Here is a 20,914-nt window from a genome sequence, read left to right on the forward strand (position 1 = left end):
ATGTTGCTACATAATATATTTTTTAAGTTGAATATTATTTTATTGTAATGAAATAATATTATATGTAGATTTAAGAATATTATGTCATTCTTTATTGAATACAATATATTAAGTAAGTATATTATATATAAGTAAGTATATTGCCATTTTCGCAGAGTAGATGCTTCATAAGTACCATAAACTACTTTATTTGATAATTTCCTATTAATTTTGATCGAGAATCTTCTCCTTCTTCGGGTTGAGGTCTCCTCTGCGACAAAGCGATCTCCAGTTTTGAGACCGCTTCCCAGAACAACGAAGTTGTGCTACTATGAAATTATATCCTTAGATTCATCAGCCAATATGTTCGGCATCTGCCTGGACCACTTTTTCTATTTCTTGGTGTATAAAAGGTTACAGGAGGTGATATTTTTAACCGTAGATATAATATCCCAAAGGGTGCAGACGTGGCAAATCGTATAAACAAACATAATGGTCTAATGACGAATCGCAAGTTTGGTGTATATTGAGATCCTCTGAATTTGGAGACATACTAGCAAGGCTGTCACAGCTAGTCAAGCCGCGTACGTGCACCTCGTGAGTTATGACAGGATTACGCCTGGCCGGTTCCGGTACGACAACTACCGCATGACCTAACTCAGATTCTATCAATCGATAGTTAACCAACGCTAATATGCACTAATCACTGAATTTACTCAAACTTTATAGCTCAGGTATTTAACTTCTAAGTTTTATCACATTCGCCATTGTGTTAAGTTTATATTATGTCATAAAATACCGTCACGTGCGAAAAACGAAGTTATAAATCTGTGGTAGTTGGTCCATTGATAAATAAATGTGTAAAATTGGTAATTTTTAACTGGTATACAACTTAACTAAGTTTATGAGTTCTTGCGATTCTTCAATCTATTAAAATAATGACAAGTACTCGTAGTATTTAATTAGTTGGTACTAAGTATTATAATTTGTCTGTTTACAATTTATTTTCTACGTTTAACATAGGGAAATTACAGTTTCAAAATATTCTAATGATAAATATCAGTTTTACACGTATAAATTGACCGATGACCGCTATCTTTTAATATACCTACACTATTCTCTTCTTGATCGTACCCTCATGGTTGAGGATCGTGACCACCTTTGAATTTTGCCATCCTTTGAACGACCAAGACTTTCCATCCCTCTCGATCTTACATTACGATTCCTTAATTAGTCTATGGTACAAACCAGGCAGGCCAGATTGGGTAAACATCGAAATAAGGAACTGGACCGCTCCCTAAAAGACCCCGCGACACTACCTACCTAACAAGTCTCAGCTCTATTTTACGGACGACGTCTCGCGTCCAATCCCAACTAGCCTATGTCTACCTACATTATATTAAAAATTATATTCGTAGACAATAGAAGTAATATTCTCTTACTTACAATACTAACAACTAAAGGCATAGGTACATACCGATAGGTTTGATATTTTATAGTATACATTATCTCATTCACAGACAAGGCACCGTTTTTTTTTTTTTAACTTTTAACAATAAACTGAATGCGTTAGAAACCATGCCAGGTAAAATAATGTTTTGAAAGTGCGACGCAAATATACTTACCTGCTACATTTACTATAATACAGGTAAAATTAAAACATTATTTTGTTTTTACACATAAAACGTTTTACATTTTCGTACTTACGTAGATAGTGGCCAGATCGACGCGTATTCATAATGCTCCGCGCAATGATCATTGGCTCCGCTTCAACTTTATACTAGAGCAGTGAACGATAATCGTTTGAAAGGTAATTAATATTCCTGCATTCTAGAAAAAGGAATCATCGAAAAATCTTAAAAATCACTTGCATAGTGGACATATCAAAATCATTTGTGATTTTTTCTCGTTTGAAAACGGTATTACCTCTTCATCTAAATAGTAACAACGGCAAAGATTATATAGACAAGTTACGTGTTTGTTTATAAGTATTATAATTTAGAACAGCATTTTGACATATTTTTTTTTTCTTAAAATCAATTATATCCTTCACACTAATAAAATTAGTAGGTATCTATACAATCTATAGTATTATAAATTTACACATTGTAACAATGTTGCTGTTACCTTATGCTTATAATAATATGTATGTACTATGATTTTATTTTTTTATTCGTATCAATAAAGTATACTTCTTTAATCTTTTAGGGATTTTTTATTTGGTGTGCCACGAAACAAATTCCCTTTCCCCAGTGAGCCGTCAGGTAAAAAGGTTTGGCAGACACTGGTTTAGCAGATCCATGCCAAGGCGTTCAAATCAGTTTAGTCGTTGGTGTATGGCTTAGTAAGTTATCCGGGGATGGCATACACATGTCATAAACGATGCTGTAAGGGTGGGTAAATAAACTCTAAAATAAATTGATATACCTAATGCAATTTAGATACTTAGCCATTGTTAGAAATTAAATAGTAGCTACAGCTATCGCATAGGCACCCCTCTGTAAACACCGCCAGGTACCTAAATATTGCAACCCTCCATCGATAGTGTCAATAAATAAATATTTACGAACACCAATGTCAAAGCATTCAATAAATTAGTTCCACAAATTTAGTATATTTTATGAATAGGCATTTCATTCATACCTTATGGCTAGTGTCAACTATTTATCAGATAAAATTAAGCTCAGAACCGGTTTTTGCAAGATACGCTGGGAGACGAGTTTTTTGGGGAAATAATAATGACATAGAAATAATGTGAATTTTATAAGGTTCACATAATGTTATGGGGGTCAAACCACTTACATGTCCATAAAAGAATAAATGTGTTAATTTTGCTAGCGAATAAAATATTCGATATGAGGAGGAAGGCTGTATTACAATAAAAAAACACAGCGACAATCCGCGACGATTAATAATTGGTTGACACTTCTGGCAACATAAGCAATTGGTTGACACTTCTGGCAACATAAGCTGACCACAAAAGACGGCGGTGTGGGCTCTTTCCTGTAGGCTTATTCTTGCAGTCGTGTTAATTACAACGCAAAAACATCATAAGTACGTGCGAATTGTACTTACATACAAGACAAGAATTATATAAATAAATTACTATAGCATAAACGACATCCTTGACGAACTGTAGTAACCCTCGAAATCTCCACTCACCACTCGTCACTGAGTGAACTACTCCATGATATTGGAATTTACATCAAGGGTGCAGAGTATTTTTCATGGATACGATGGCACTGGTAGCTCTGCGTTCTAAGCAAAATGGGCGATCATTGACAATATTATGTACTATTCAGGCGCACAACAAATTGGGCTTCGTTTCAGTTTGGAAATACGCCAACTCGTCATACATCCCACCTCTCACCGTTAATAGATATTGCATTACCCTTGTTACAAAGTCAAAAAAAACTTAATAATATTTTTTATGACATTCGGTGTAATTTTTTTTTCTTTGCAATTACTTAAATAAAAAAAAACAAGCCAAAAAGACAAATAATACTTAATTGTTTTAATTATATACGGAACATCTATCTGGGTTGGTTTCTTGTTAACTACACAATTTCATTAAGCATAGCCAAATTCTATATGGATCTAAAAAAATCCATTAAAAAGTAGGTTTTTGAAGTGAAAGGAACATGTGTATAATCGTATATACCTATTATTAGAATTAAGTTATTGATATTATGATTATTATTTGATATTGTATCGCAACGTGGTTGGTGAAATAACAATAACCCGGCATATCTCTCGAAGAGTGGATAAGTGCTAAATAAGTGCAGTTATACCATAGTGCCTGAAGATGGCAAAAGGCGAAACCCAGGTTCCTAAAATGATTCAAAAGGAATACGTTGTACAAAACTTAAATCAATTAGAATTAAAATTAAATCAAGTACCTTCAGTTCATGGTCCCCACAAGGGGGGACTGACAGGGTTCTAACCTGTGCCCGGCGTGGCGGGTCAACCAGTTAAATTGAGAAACACACCTCAAATGCCTGCTGCGCTATTTTCCTCAATGATTACTATCATTATTAATTGTGGCTGTGTGGTTTGATGTGATATTATGGTCGATATAATTAACGATAATTCACTTGTGGAAATTTATTTTATAATTATTTTAAGTGTGTTTCTCGACTTACAAAATGGCAATTTATCCAATATGGCGAATGGTTGCATTTTACTTGACTACCACAAAAGGAGGTCGCGATCAGTGCTTCATAATATGCTGAGTGCTGGCAACTCAATAAATCAACTGGATTTATTTAAAAATCGCTAAAAATACACGTAATATCCTGAAGCCTGGGGTTCCGTGAAAACTACTTGGGGAACGCCACTGTAGAAAATCATACTGCCCTTAACCTTAACCGATAGGTATGGGGGCCCGCTTCAGGATGTGGGGCCATGCCTCAGTTCATAGTATCAATAAATTGCCTACATAATTAAAATTGAAAAATTGTTCATAAATAAAATGAAATAGCTAAATATATCTTGGTGTACGAAATCTTTTGAGGTGACTTTCGAGTAAATACCGTTTGGTAACTTCGGTCGATATATATAACGATGATATGGTTAGTGAGACTAAAGCCTGGGACTGACAATGAAATTTGAAATTCTTCAATGTTATTAATAAGGAATGATAATAGGATTTTGTGAAGTTGTGGATGCGTGCAGTCCATACAAATTGAATCATTAGAGATTCGGATGGCGAGGCGCTTGAGGGGTTAATACACAAAACAACCTGACTTGCCTCTTTTCCCCGCTTAACACATTCGATGCCACATCCGAGACCACACATTTTATTATACATAAACAGTATACTAAATTTAATAACATACAAAATTTTAAAACATCTCGTGCATACACACTAGAAGAAAATCATTTTGTAGAAAGAAAAAAATACGACACCCGACGGGACTTGAACCATTGCCATTTTAATGTACATTAAGTATATATAATTGAAGTTTCTTGAATGCGTGGATATTCTATTCCAACTAACACAAAAAGTTTATACACCCTGACTTAGATGCTTTGATGCTAAGTCATAATACTCATAATAACCTATTTCGACAAAATATATGCTTAATTCCATCATTGTAGCCATGCATGCGCATTGACTTTGATTATCGGGAGTAATTTTATTATTTTTTTCATCTTGCAGCACACACTTTGCACCGTAAGGGATAGGTACATATTATGCTATCTTTAACTCGATTGATATTAGGGCGGTATTAATAATGCTCAACATTGATCATTTTTACTGTAAATAAGGAATAACTAGCTTAATGTAGGCATCTAATGATTTTATAAGGGCAGTCTGCAAAGTGTTATAAGTTATGTTATAGCAACAAAATAAATAAATAAAATACTTCACTACCGTCTTGCCTTTTATAATGAACAAAATCAACAGTAAAAATTTCGTCTTTGCCTTGCACGAAATAAATTTAAAATCCGTATACAGCACACGCCGTAAGTAACGTAAGCTATTATATATATATATTATCTATCACGTATTTACCGAATTGAAGCATGGTTTAGTTGATAAACTGCACAGATATTAACACGGCTAACTTGGCATTTTCTATTTCTTAACTCAAGTAATGGCTGCCACTTATTTGAGATTCATGTGTGTAGTTAATTTATAAACAATTTTACAGGTATTGTATTATTGGCTGCTTGTCTACTCATCGTGACGGATTGTCTTTTTATACGACGTGCAAATTGGGAGCACATTGATGCCTAACAATAATTTAACCAATACAAAGGAATACCTACAGTCATACAGACTTATCTAAAGAACTGTCAAAAATGGAACTACGAACTACCATATGGACGCCATTTTGAAAACGTCCTTCGAATGTCAGATTCTGTCCAGTTGCGAGTCTTGATTGGGTAGTTTTCGACAGTGGCTCCCCCATCCATTATTTAGATAAGTTTGTAGGTCTGTACTCAATTTCCCATTCGTCGTGAAAATAATTATGGCCTTATTTCGGACACTCATCATCAAACTATTATCATAATGTGCAAAGAGCCTACTGCGCGAAGGTAGGAGGAAACTACGGCTCAATTGGAACCACGGGAATTCATATTCAATTCATTCTTTCTCTCACTATGGCGGCAGGTCTAAAGTGATGAAATATGCGCATTAACTAAGATCTCTTTAAAACCAACAAAAATTCGGCTACTTATGCCAGTTTTTCTGAGACAGTCAGTCAAATAGGGGTTCTCCTTGTTGACACTTACCCAAAATCTCAGATAAACACTTAAATGATTATGTCACAAATATATTCCATAAATATACGGTGCACTTTCGAGCCGCTCTTACATATCAGGGTAACAAAATCGGGGATTATTATTATTTGTTCAATGGGAGGTAACGCTCCAATCGCCACGGCGGAGCAAGCTGTCAAATCAGATGCACTTTGAGTGTAACAAATTTGACAAAGGACTAACTAGAAAATGGAAATTAACGAACGGGCGAGAAGAGCCTCTTCCAAAGAATCCGTTGTGTCAGATAGGTACTGGACAGAAGTCGTTAATTATACAATATGGAAAAAGAAGGTAAGAAAGAAAAACTAAAATGGAGGTATACCAACATTACAATGTCGTTATTATTTATATCTTTTTTTTAACTTGGACGTTGGCAATCGATTCCAAGTCACGATTTAATGATAATAGAATGTTCCTCAACACCCGTTTGGAGGGTGTAGCCGTTTTTTTCAAAACGAATTTTCAAAAGTAAACGCTCAGCTTTGGTAAATATGTAATTAAAAAATCATCAAAAATGGAACAACTTATTTGGTCGCATATTCAGTTAAAATGTGTGTACTTATAAATATATAATATATTGTTACCATGTCTATTCCTAAGATCATATGGACCTCCACAGGGAGAGGGTTGTATTAGCAGATTTTTGTTAGCCACTTGCTCAACCTATTAGGTCAATACTCTGGGTCCAAACAAACGTTGAAAAACAATATGTGATTTTTTTGTTGCCAGACCCGGGATTCTAACCCGGAACCCACGACATTACAGACATACACGTTACCTTCGGCCATCGTGGGTTAAATATTGAGAGAATTAGGTACTTAATCATTACCAGGAATATTTTTTCCCCAATTTTCCATTATGCTTTTGAAGCATTGAGGTTGTGCAACAGACATATCAAGCGAAATAACCACAATAATTAATATTGATTACATAATATAACAATTTATTTACTGAGAGTATAAAATAATCTCAAAACTCTAGACTTCTGATGCACATTGATATATTATGATCTCTCCAGCCATACCCAGGCCAACTGAAATCAAGAAAACCTTTCTGTGTGATTCAATAGACGAGCCTCGAGAAGTTTGTTGCCAGAAATGGCGGGAATATCCAGCGTGAGGAACTTCCAATTGGTGATATACCCAATGGTAGAGCCCCAAAATCTCAACTCCCCGCAAATACATCGTAGGTCTGAGGCCTGAACCCATACGCTGATGTGAGTGCAACATGCATACGTGGGGATTAAACCCACTTTCCTGCATAACTGCGGATTGACCGAAACCACTAAGCATGTTATTGGAGTTCCACCCAACCGATGAAATGCTATGGCTTGGATTGATACTCTATTTGTGCCTCTCTCGTGATAACTATTTTTGTGACAATGTGATTTTGTGTTGATAGCTGTGGGTTCAAGAGTGAATAATATATTATCTTATCTAAAGAAGTTCGAAATAGGAATCATACTTCCATCAGTAGATACGGCATAGGATTCCACACATTTTGACCACTATTCCATGTCGCTACGCATCGTATTGCTCAAAAAACAGATTGAAAGTAAGTACATACTTAGATAAATAAATTGAGCATTTAATCTTGCAGACATCAGGGCTGCCCCGTTCTTTTGTAACGTGTTTTAAACTTTTTTTTACATAATTTAGTTAAATTATCATTCTATCGCAGTATAAGTATATGAGTCGCTTAGAATCATAACTCACATATTCCAAAAATCAAGTTTTGAGATAATCGCTAAAAACCAACAGAGCACTATTTTTTGTAATTAGAAGAACAGTATTGAACTCCCTAGAATATTAATGAGTGAGAGAGTCGAATAACTTTTTTTTTTATATATACATATATACCTAATACTCCTAACGTTGCAGACATACAGCATACTATGAGAAATAGAGCTCCCCGATTGGTTAGGAAGGCGTTGGTGACAAAACTCTATTCTTTGAAATATACGACATATTACACCAACAATGAACTGTGTCAACGATTTTCACATGGTTTAAATTGACTTTTAATACTCAACTATTTTTCGGTATATAGATTAATTCATTTAGAATCACTTGGCATATTTAACTAAAAAACGACAAAATTGCAATATGTGAGTTATGATTCTAAGCGACTCATATATCGATATTTATTTTAATACTATTAAAAATCTACTTATTACCTTCAGTTTATATGGAAACGCCGATAGCTACAAGCACAGATATTATAAAGAGATGAATGTCGTTAAATGTCGAAAAAAGAACTCTACATTGCAACTAGAGTTAGTGATTTATTTTCTTGAGAATTCGAGATTGATTTTTTGATTTCTCGAGAAACTGACAATATAATCAAATTACCTCTTTTCACAGTTTTCTTCTTAATGTTTTAGTTTTTCAGTCATTTTTATTATAGTTTTCGAAAAAAATCGTGACACTGTTCCAACGTAGTGGAGTAGTCAGGGGTAATTGAAAAGAATAATAATACACAACTGGACAGTCATGCACAGTAACGGCGTGGCAGTACCTACGTTCAGGCTATTTGGGTATAGGTACCTACTAAGTAAATGAATGAATTAATAATTAATAACGTAAGTATAGCTGGTACATACAGACCCCAAACTAAGTCAGTATTTTCAATGGAGTTAATGTTTTCTTTATAGTGAAAAATATCAATAGTTAGCGTTATGCTCATACAGAAATTTAGAACTCTTCGCATAACCATACAAATAAAAGTATAAAGAAAAATTACATACTTATCCATGATCCTTTGAGAGGTTTGGATCGTCGGCTATAACGACGACTGCAATGATATTTAAGAAAAGTCAAACCTAATCAGTCGGAGTCTACGCTTTTATCGCAGTTGACAACCCTACCTAGTGAATCCCTAAAACCTTTAACACATTGTGGCCCGACACTTGAAAAAATCGTATCCAGTGTCAATATGCGAGATAGGTATTAAAATAAAAAATGAGACAATATCTAATAAAATAAAGATTATCATTTTTTTTAAATGTAGGTACAATGGCTTGGAAACTTCGAAATATTTTGTTTGTATAATATGGACACCAAGAATATAGCATTAAGGAATACATTACTCTAAGATGAGACTACAATAACATAATATTATAAGGGTTATAAAGGACCACTCCGCTAAGTGACTCGTTGCTAAGCCGATATATAATTTGAATGAAATCTGGATATAGATATCTACATATTTAAAAAAAAAATTAAACTAAGTAGGTATCTAAAAATATTATGTAAATCTAAAACCTATCTCCAAGGTTAATACAGCGTCATGTCGTCAAACCCACATAAATGAGCCAGACGGGATGAAAGTTGAAGGTTGGTGACCATGAATCCACTGTAGGAATCTTATTTTTTAAATAATATTTCGATATTACATAATATCCTTGCCCATAATTATTATACAGTACTCTCCCAGTAATCCGCCGCTCGGGACGAGCAATAATTTAATCGTGGAAAAAGCTGTGGCCCACTATGACTCAAGATGATGAAAACTGGGAACCGGAAGACTTAGAAGAATTGATTGATTACTGTTTAATATGTATGTACCACAGAACAGATAATAAATAGTATACCGATATGCTATATTCAATACGCCGCATGTTGATGCAGTGTTTTCAATGTGGGTGTCCTACGAAAAATGCAAAAAAGCACGTGCAATAGTGTGTGTAATACACCAACATTAAAAGAGCGTAAATGCATAAACCGAGAGCAGTTTTCAGTATTCGACGTAAAACGTATTCTTGACACGTGTGTAAGTTTAACCCGGATTCTTCCTTACTCGAGTCGGTTACTTGCTATCGCCTTACCCGTTATGTATTTCAGTTTCCATTATTTCTGAGTTCCCTGGTATGTACCTAGTTAATAAACTTACTTTATATTTAATATGTATAATTTAATATATAATTGATTTTGATCATCAAAAACCGTAAGTTGCTAGTACAAATTTATCAATAAAAACTATTTTTACGAAATACCTGTCTTGATTTTTACAATATTTTCCACGTACTTAAGTATTCGCTACAATCCGCCGTTTTCACTAATTTGACAGTGGCGGATTACTGAGAGAGTACTGTAATCTGTGCATCGTTCCTCATAGCCAAGTTGACATACGCATACAGGTATTAGAAAAATTTATAGGTACTACGAAGTGTTACTAAACTGAGCTTTGCCTGAATGGCGTACAGTAGGTAGACAATTATTCTAGAGTGGCAACATAGGTGATTCGCAATGTGTTGACATTGTTCGCTACAATTCTAGGAAACAATAACACTACAACACTTTGGACGTGTCATTTGAAAGCAACACATGATTGAGTCGCCTGTACTGCCACAAGAATCTAACACCATTCCACCACTGTACATTAATTTACCCATATATTGGTACAAAGGTTATGGATCCTTACTACAACGATGACTAGAAAAAACCTAATTGTCAGTAAGTACTGTACACTGGACCGCATCTGACGATACAATATTCATTCCGCAAAATCTATATTTCTAGAAAAAAATCACTATAAGTTAGAATGATGTCATATTCTTGTAGCAGTGCAGGCGACTCATTTACTAATAGGTGTTAGTATAGTTTTCAATTAATGACACTAACACCATTCCAAAGTGATTTCGTCGTGGCCGCAATGCCAGAAGAATCTGTCCTTCTACCTGCCTAAATAATCACATTATTATACTAACAATCTAACATAGCTATGCATGAGCATTTCTATAATAAATAAATAGGTACTATGTGTAAAGTATTGCTCCGCGGTAAGTTTATGAACGAACCCAACTCTAATATTCGGAGGTCCTTGATTTGAACAAAACAGACACCACCAAATTTAATAGTTGATACATCCGGGCGGCGATGTGTTTTAGTTAGTTATAAAATAAATTCCTGTCCTTTGCTACCTTGTAGTCATATTAATTTCACAGCATAAGAGGTCCGGTTTCATTTTTTAGTGCGTTAAAAAAAGATTTAATAATAATAAAAAAAACTTAAATAAACATGTTTCATACAAGTTTATTGAGGCGGTGCGCATGCATTTTAAGTAGGCAGTAAACAATTTCATTAAAGATTAAAAAAGTTAAACTTTTTAACCGATTTCCCAAGCATACATATTGATTACATTGATATCTGTATGGATAGGCAACTAATGCATAATAAATTATATTAGCTATGTGTAATTACTAATTAGTGACGGAATTATTTTCATTCGCTTTATTCAATGAATCATTTATTAATTAGCGATAACTTTTTTTTTAAATATTTTTATGGACTTATGAATGGTAACACTTTGCACTCACACAATCGCTGATATTAGCCATAATATGGCCTGTTACGATAATATAATAATATGTCGATACTATGTACTGAAGGTTTATATAATTTTATACAAGCGAAAGAGTGTCTCTTTATCAATTTCTCATTTTATCAATTTTTCAGAGTTTATGTAAGTATGTATTGTAGTTTAAATCTTATTTATCAATCAATTGCAGATGTGAAAAAATATTCATATACTTATGTACAGATATTTGTTTGCCCTGCGTTTTCAGTTTTTTGAGCACCTACTTACTACCAATAACTACTATTTGAGTAGTTGTGACATCGATTGGTTACATATTCATACAAAGCAGAGCGGAGCTCGGAGCAGTGAAGTAATGATATAAGTATAAGATATAATATACTTACATATTGTCAGAACGCACACAATAAGTATCTAGTCGCCTCGTATTAGCCGGCTCGCACATCTCAACTCGCCTCGTTTCCAACATGTCGAACACGTCGATGTGACGTCTCGTTATTCAAAAAACGCACGTTGCAAAATGGACCCCCGCACATTGCTGGAACGTGACATTTTAGTTTGAAAAAAAACATCTAGTGTTGCAAGCAACAAGTTGCATGCGATTCACGCTGCGGTCGAAGGCGCTAGTGTTGCGGTCACGCATGTGCATAGGCTACGAGTCGGTAATTTCTATACAGACGTCAAGCTCACCGGTCACTAGTCAGAGTATATTTTGACGTTTCGATAGGTTACGAGCGACTGTCGCTAGGCGCCTATGTGCGCGGTTTAATTTGAAACATCGGTGCGACGTTCCTAGAAGGTTTGATTTATGTCTGTGCCGCAGACGATGTCGAGTTTAGGTGTGCGAGCCGGCATATAATATAACATGTTAGGGCTGTCATATCGGTATTGTATCTGATGAAAAGTATCAACACCATAGTATCAAAATATCATTAAAAAAGTACGGATATAAATATGTAGGTATGCTCGTTTGCGAGGGACCTTTTCTAGAAAAGAAGAAGCAATAAAAAGTATGGATACCCATATCGGTCAAAAATCATTGTTTGACGGTCCTAAATTCACAACTATTCAATATGCAGATGGATTACACAGATAGGCAAAATTGTATCCAACATTTTTGAGTTTGAGACAAATTTGTTTTCTCTCACAGAACATCATGCTCAGACTTTTTGAGCACCTATGACTCCTATGAGTCCTATGACCAATCGCTTATCTTGGCTACTAAGAAACCGCCCTTAGGGATGGAATGTAAAAAAATGTGGGGGTTGCTTTAGGATGAACAGTTTTGGTGAATTGATTTATTTTTTTCGTTTTAATTTAATATTATGATTAGGCACTATGTCAGTGGTTTAGGCCATGCCCCCCACCCACAATGGGTGGGGGGATTGACAGGGCTCTAGGCTGGGGGTCCGTGCTTAGGGGAGTGCCAGGCGTGGCGTGTCGATCAGTTAAGTGAGCTAGACACACACACAAATTTGTTCTAATAGTTCGCCCGCGAAACTATTTCACTTGATGGCGATTATCATTTTAAAATATGGTTGATATTATTATTACTTAAATGATAATTTATGTACGATTGATATAATTAAATGCTAATTCACGTGTAAAATTTTATTTTAATTATTTTTAGTGTTTTCTGACTAATAAAAATGCTTATTTTTCAAATAATATGGCGACAGGTCGCATATTACTTGGCTTATCTGCTAGCATAAAAAGTGGTCGCGATCAGTGCTTCATAATATTATGATGCCGAGTGCCGAACTCAAAAAATATTCAAATGGATCCATTTAAAATACAATAAATCGCTAAAAAAAATAGACGGAATGGCCTTAATTTTTACCTTGCGGAACCCTGGGGTCCCGCGGAATACCATTTAGGAAACACTATTGTAGACCATCACACTGCCCTTATCCTTGGCGATGGGTAGGGTCGCCCGCCAAAGATCCTGGCTAGGGGCCGCTTTAGGATGTATGGGCGATGGTTTAACTCTATAGAAGAAGATTTTCTTTGGCTGTAATCGACAACGTTACTACTAGTCAGTAGTGAAGAGTGGATGTAGGCTGTTAAAATCAATAATCCAAATAAATAGTGCACATTAAACTTTGTTAGTCATACGTATTTGTTTTAATTGAACGAATTTTTATTAAACCCTGCCTAACCAAACAAACCATAATAGTTTTGGTATGTTTTGGGCGATACGACAAAATTGTGCACACTCTTTCATTCATACTTATTTGTTTTCGTTGGATTAAGAATACATAATATTATTACAATTAATATTGTTGGTTCATTTTTTTAAATTCATTAAGTCCTGCCTAACCAAACTATAATAGATAACAGAAATTAATAGAAAATAGCCAAAGTTATGTATGATTTAATAGCATAATTTTAGATATTTTATAGGCAGGTATTTTTTACTAATATCTAAGTATTATGGCTTGGTTTTCGCATGGTTTAATTGAATTTTAAAAACTAACCAAGAGCATCTGTCTGTAGTCTTATTTCTATGAAACTGACAAACTGGCAAAGTGCGCACTATTTATGACGAATCTTAACAGACTACATGTACCCTTCGCTACTGCTACTAGTCTTCCCTGGGGTCCCGCGGAATACCATTTAAGAAACACTACTGTAGACCATCACACCCCCCTTAACCTTGGCGATGGGTAGGATGGCCCGCCAACACCCTGGCTTGGGGCCCGCTTCAGGATGTATGGGCGGCCATGGTTTAGGCTCCAACTCTATAGAAAAAGATATTCTTTGGCTGTAATTGACAACGTTACCACATACTAGTCTTCCATGTCCGTTCCGATCCTGCAGTAGCGAAGACTACCCGTGAAGCAGTGTTAAGTAAACGATTATAACATAAACATACCCATTACCATATTTACCAACACGGAATCCCTATCGCTCGGACGTCTTCCTTGGTCATACCAGCATCCCGTAGCCTAGCTCTGACATAATTAAATACCATGTGAAAGTTATAATTGTCTTTCTGGAATACGAAATCCAGTTGACTTGAAGAAAAGATGGGTCAGGTCCATCGTTACATTTTCACATTGGATGTGACGAGAGGCTGCATAATCCGTTCAGTTGCCTCCTCGTCTCTAACAAATACCACTTAGTATCCGCACCAATCATGAACTACTTCGACTCTTCGTAAGGCGTCATAATTCCTCGCTGCTGTAGGTAGAACAACACCGTCAGAGTGCAAGCGCTATTTAAGGCGCCATCTGGTTTTAACTGAATAGAACAGTCAACTGTGCATCATGTGAATACTACTTACTAATGAATATATTGAACTTAAATAGCTAACAACAAATAAATTTAATAAGCAAAATTAATAAATCCATGTTTATTTTAGAGTTTTGAATTAAGGCGATGTGCAGTGCTAATGTATATTTTTACTGGAGGAATCTAGCGATAAAAACATACAATGTAGTAATAATTTACATTTTCATATATATAATTATATACGATACTACGTATCTAAACATATTAAAAAGGAAAAAATCAAAAAAAAAATAGATTAATAAGTTATATCAAAGCGACAAAGGGATTTTTAAATAATTCACAGTTTTCATTTACATATTTTATATTTACTTCCTAAATTAAAAAAAACGTCGATCTTTCTAAAAAAATGTGTGCTACTTACTGAAATCTTTTTTTATTTATATCGATCAAATCGAGTTTCAGTATGATCACAAATCTTGAGAAAAAGGACCCCAGACAGATCAATCACACACGGTTTCGATACAATGGAGATGCTTCAACCGACCGAATAATCCATACGTGTTACTCCCAGCATGCACTTATCCGGTGTAACTTACGTGTATCTATTATTAATTTAAAGAATAATCAACTTTTATTGCCGTAGAAATTCATCATAGGAGTTACATAATATGTATTTCTTTCGACGATCTACAAAAAGCGAACGAACAGTCAAGTTGCCATTCGCGAAGATGTATGTATGCATTTAGATTTAGAACATTTACGTGCGTTGTGAATGGCAGAGGCAATCGCAAGTGGTGAATGAGATGAGGACTTCAAAATAATTTATCCCAACATCAAAATAATGGGAGCGAGTAATTCGGGAGTACCAATTTGGTTGAAAGATTTGCGTGTCTCGACGCGGTCCAGCTACACGCGATAGTAATTAAATTATTCTTACATATTGGGTTCGGCTAAACCACTGCAACACAACTGTGGTATCTTGCAAGATTAATTTAATAACCGACATAATTCTGAAGTTACTTATCTAATTATGTCACATTATGACACAGTGTGTCTGCCTGGAAAGAAAAGCGAACGCATCAATACGACGACCAAGCAAAGAAAATATACATTGCAAAGAACGAAAATGACTATTTCTATCAGTGGCAAAGGGTAGAGGTAGGCTGTTAAGATCCGACATAAATTAATAGTGCACACTAAACTTCGTCAGTCAAACATATTTGCTTTCATTTCAAGAACACAAATAATTACAGATAGTATTGGTTAATTATTAAAATTAAATTAAACCCTGCCTAGACCAAACAATAATAAGATGTAGGCTGTGGAAATTCGATAAAATTATGCACACTTTGTCAGTCATACTTCCATGTTTTCATTAATTAAGAATACAATTTGCAGATGGTTTTTAAAATTCGATTAATAACTGCCTAAACCAAACAATAATAGATACCTACCTGTTGTACCTAAATACGTAGTGTGAGGCCTCAGTGCCAGCGTTCGGCGCATCGTTGAGTGTTGTGCGCAACTCAAACGTATAACCGTATAAATGTATAACCAAAAAACGACATTGTTTACGAACATTTTCACGCACGGTTATACGTTTGAGTTGCGCAAAACGCTCAACGCTGCGCCGAACGCTGCTACTCAGGACGTAAACTTAGGAATATTTTTTGACTATTACCTTTTATGCCTTGGTTTATGCAAGGTTTAATTGAATTTTAAAAAATATCACTATCTGCAATCTATAGTTGACGAGTCCAATGAAAAAAAATCGCTGAAGGTGAAAATTCTTTCCTGTATGTACATTTTTGTGCCATAAGCCGCAGCGACAAAATTTCAAATCTTTTTGGGAAAAACTAACCTGTCATTGATAGTGTCAATAATTGGTAGGAGATACAAGTTGCTTCAGATATCGATATACTTATTCCACTTGCGTGAGATCAGTTTACCTCGTTGTTGCCTTATTAATAATCAAAATATGGTGTGTTTAACTCGCTCGGTAATCTAATAATCTCTCATGGCACTTACTCATGTATTTGCGGAAACTACAAAAAGAAAACAATGGATGAAAGGAAAATCAAGAGTAGGATGAAAATTCAATGCGCTGGACATGTCATTTCGCTAGCTAGTGGATAACATGTGGTCATAAAGAGATACGCAAGGGCCATTGACTAACAATCATAGGCACGCTCTAATAAGTACCTGCTTGATCTATGAACTCATCAAATTCGACCTAGGCAGCGAAGGACTAGGGATCGATAAGGGTGGAAGGAGTTAATATAGGCATGACTCGTAGGTGACGTACAGGAATCAAAAAGACGAAATCCTGGACCATGTCAATCATGTCACATTAATTTCAATTTATGTGGATAAGAAAAAATGTTTGGTAAAAATTGAATACATCTCAATCACCCCTTGGGAATTATACCGAGTAGGTATAACAGTTCCTGTAAAATTTAAAAAATAAGGATGCTCGACGCTGACGAACAAAGGATAAATTGGGAGGATTAATCGTTGTAGGTAGGTACGCGAGAAGTAAACCACGGTACCCACGTGCAAATTTGGTGAAAATGAGTTATTACCATGTTTAAATTTCATTTTTCGTCCTATATGATGTATAATAACATGATAAATAGCAGTATTTCATAATGCCTTTACTACAAAAGACAAACATGAAAATATATCTGAACGGAAAAAAGACCGAAAACTAAAAAAAAATATTTTTAAATTAGAAAGAACACATAAAAATGTAGATCCCTCATTGTATCACTAAAAATATCAGATGTTGAATGGGCATAAATTGACATAAATTGACAATACATGGACTCATGTACTTTGTACGTTGGTAGGTATACTTAATAATTGCTTTGAATTAACAAAAATATAAGTAAGTTAGTAGGTATATTATACATTATTTCAAAAGATATCATTGTAATACTTAACAATTCATGAATATGCATTGATTTACTGAATGCATACATTTGTAGTACCTATTTGTACATAATCTGTGCAATTCATCCCTCATAAAATGAATAGCCTCAACTCGCATGTTTTGACAAAATTGAATTGGTTGGAAAGTATTATCCTAGTTTTATAATAAGTAGGTACCTACCAAAAATACACAAAAAATAATAGTAATATTGAATATTGATCACGTCATTTTAAAACTTTTTTCTACAAATTGTTGACAATGTAATTATGTAGGTATAAGCGACATTATAAAATAAAGGCCGCCTGAATAATGTCTTCAAAAGTGACCTTCCACTGTGCCTAAAGCGCAGTGTTCAACCAGTGTGTGCTTCCCGTGATCACAGATGCGTGTCAAACATGAACCCTACGTAAAAGAGAGATCGAGAAACATAGAGTAGCACAACGTGGTATGAAGAGGTGCATGCTGGGCATAACTCGAAAGGACAAAAAGAGGAAATGAGTGGATAAGGAAGCAGACAAGGGTTTGCGATGTAATAGGGTTTATTAAAAGCGTTAAATGGAGATGGGCTGGACACATAGCTCGAAGAAGAGACAATCGTTGGACAAATATGTATAGTCATCCAGTGGTATCCAAAAAGTACAAAACGTCCGCAAGGTGGACCTAGAGGCTGCTGGATCGATGAAATGATAAAGTTCGCGGAAGTACGTGGCAACGCAATGCATAGGACCGAGAGAAGTGGAAGCAGCTTGAAGAGGCCTTCATCCAGCAATGGATAGATTCAGGCTGATGATAAAATGATGTGAATTATGAGTAGTAGGTACATGGGTATTATGCTGTATTTTTAATTAATAAACAGTTTATGTTTATCTTATTTTATCACTTGTGTACCTATGTAGGTATTTGCAGAAATATGAACGGTTTGTGTCTCATAATAAGCACTTATAATTATTTTTTTAATAAATCATAATCATAGGTGACAGTCAATGACAGAGATTGAATATCCAAGAAATATACAACAAAAAAAATAAAAAATCCAAAGTTTTGAACGATTTAGAACCAACAAAATTATATACTTCCTACCTAGGTACCTATTCAATTTTCTTGTCTTTCTAAATAAATGGTCACACATTTAACAATGGATTCGATATTTCCCTACACTTGGTAGGACCTATCTACATAGAAAATAAGATGTAGGTGCCTACAACATTCCTCAAAGTTATTATTGTGAAAAATTACCTAAATGTCGTCAATCCATAAGGATGCCGTCGCATGTATACATTAATATCGGTATAATTACAAAGTTTTAAATGTTTATAGGTATATTATTTAAATCCCTAGTTATAATAATATATGCAATTGATTTGCGATATTGGGTAAATATATTATATTTATTAAATTGTACAAATCATATTAACGGTTTCGTAGTTTTGAATAGAAATTTGTTGACAAAAGTTCAACTCGTCGTAAAAAGTTCTTTCACATCACATTAATTAACATTTTTGTATTGTTCGCTGTAGGTATATTATCAAATTGATGGTAAATGTCAAAACCAACAGGAGATTAATAAAATTAGCTAATATTCCGACAATTAACATCTTGAACCGACGGATCGTCACAAAATGGTTTTACTGGAAGCGCCCTTTTGTACCTGGAATTCTGAAGGTTTTGTATTATATTCATGGCAATGTTTGAAATCGAAAGAGCTAATGGCGGCCTTCATCAAGCAGTTGTATTATTATCATTACATGTTTTGCATTTCAAAATAATAACATTGTATTTTTTTACCTTTTCACTCAATTTTCTTGTTTTGAAGTTGATGTAATCCATTACAGGGTTGATGATAGATAATCCATTTTAGTGAAACAATTTTTCATCACTTAAAAACTTTTTCTTGGCTCACAGAAACACATTAATTACATCGTTACAAACTTTTGTCACATCACCGTGTTATGCGATTGGTTTTTTACACTGTCCATTATCAATGTCACACTAAACAAACTCAAACACGCGAAAATGTACGATGCACCGCCTATTTATGAAAACTGACAGTATTTATTGTTAATGCGAGGGTCCGCAGGGAAAATTCAAATGTTTCCAGACGCCATTTACGAAAACAAATAAAGAAGAAAAGCGACCGGTCTGAGATATGAACATGCCCGTACAGATTCCATCTCAATCTTTTCGGCGAGAACAAGCCAAATCAAGTTATCAACGAAAGAGACACAAACACAGGCACGTGTTCTTTTGAATCGAGATTGGGTCAATCGTCTCGAGGAGAGCGAGAGAGCGACTGAAGAAATGTAAATAAACCCTTAAGACGTGCGAGAGGGACACGAGCTTCCATCGGTCACCTTCCAAACACGAATGGTCAAACTTTTGAAGAAAAAATGAAATGGAGATGTTAAAATTTACGTTTTTTGCATGTGAATGAGGGTGACGGCTACAATGGCGGCTGTCCGATTTATTTTCGGTAATGCTGTCTTCTTCTATCCCGCCGTATTCCCGGTAATATGCGCATGTTGTTCGTTTCCTTTTCTTCCTACGGCGGGCGAACCACTCTGGGTAACCACAGATAATGTCTTAATCACCCACGAAGACTGGGCACTCAATCGTTATGAACTTGTTCGTTTTTAAAATTCATATTCTATGTTTGAATATTACGAAGAAAGGCGCACTTTCTTTTTTTTAAATATTTCTTTGAAGGCTGTTAGGTAAATAATTATCAAGGAATGAAGTTTGTTATTTTTATGCAAGATAGAAGTACCTAGTTTGGCCGCGTGTTTTTGATTGCGTGGGCGAAACCGGCGCAAGAGATGACAGCCGGGCTTACAACTCAACTAGCCCGTCTTTTCTCCGAAGGATCTCTCGGCGGCGGGGTTAAGATATTGGTGGGGGGGAGGCGGGTAGCCGGCTGATTTGTGGTGGGGGTGAATGCAGTGGCGTGACCTTACACCGGCAGAAGAGAAGAATGCACTCGGAAATAATGCACACCATGAAAATGCAGGAGGGTACAAACTTATTATTGTTTATCTTTGGGCTGTCTGCAGGTATAATAATAATAACACGCCGATTATTTATTATTTGTATTGCTAATATTATTTATTTTCCTATCGCAATTTTATATATTATAAGGGATTATCGCCCATGTTGTAAAACCAATATTATACTATAATAAACTACTGG

The 20,914-nt window shown here is 35.1% G+C and overlaps 1 protein-coding gene across 2 annotated transcripts in view; it reads right to left on the bottom strand.

Moving 5' to 3' along the window:
* Positions 1–19,893, bottom strand: part of LOC147067505 (uncharacterized) — a 164,605-nt gene extending 144,712 nt beyond the window's left edge. For both annotated transcript variants that reach the window (XM_085953887.1, XM_085953886.1), the window contains exon 1: positions 19,517–19,893. The gene's annotated coding sequence lies outside the window, so the exon portion shown is untranslated. The remainder of the gene's footprint in view (positions 1–19,516) is intronic.
* Positions 19,894–20,914: the final 1,021 nt, after the last annotated feature.

The sequence above is a fragment of the Rhyacophila brunnea genome, unplaced genomic scaffold (genome assembly GCF_057557595.1).
Source record: "Rhyacophila brunnea isolate RB1 unplaced genomic scaffold, BYU_Rbru_1.0 scaffold_4, whole genome shotgun sequence".
Lineage (NCBI taxonomy): Eukaryota > Metazoa > Arthropoda > Insecta > Trichoptera > Rhyacophilidae > Rhyacophila > Rhyacophila brunnea.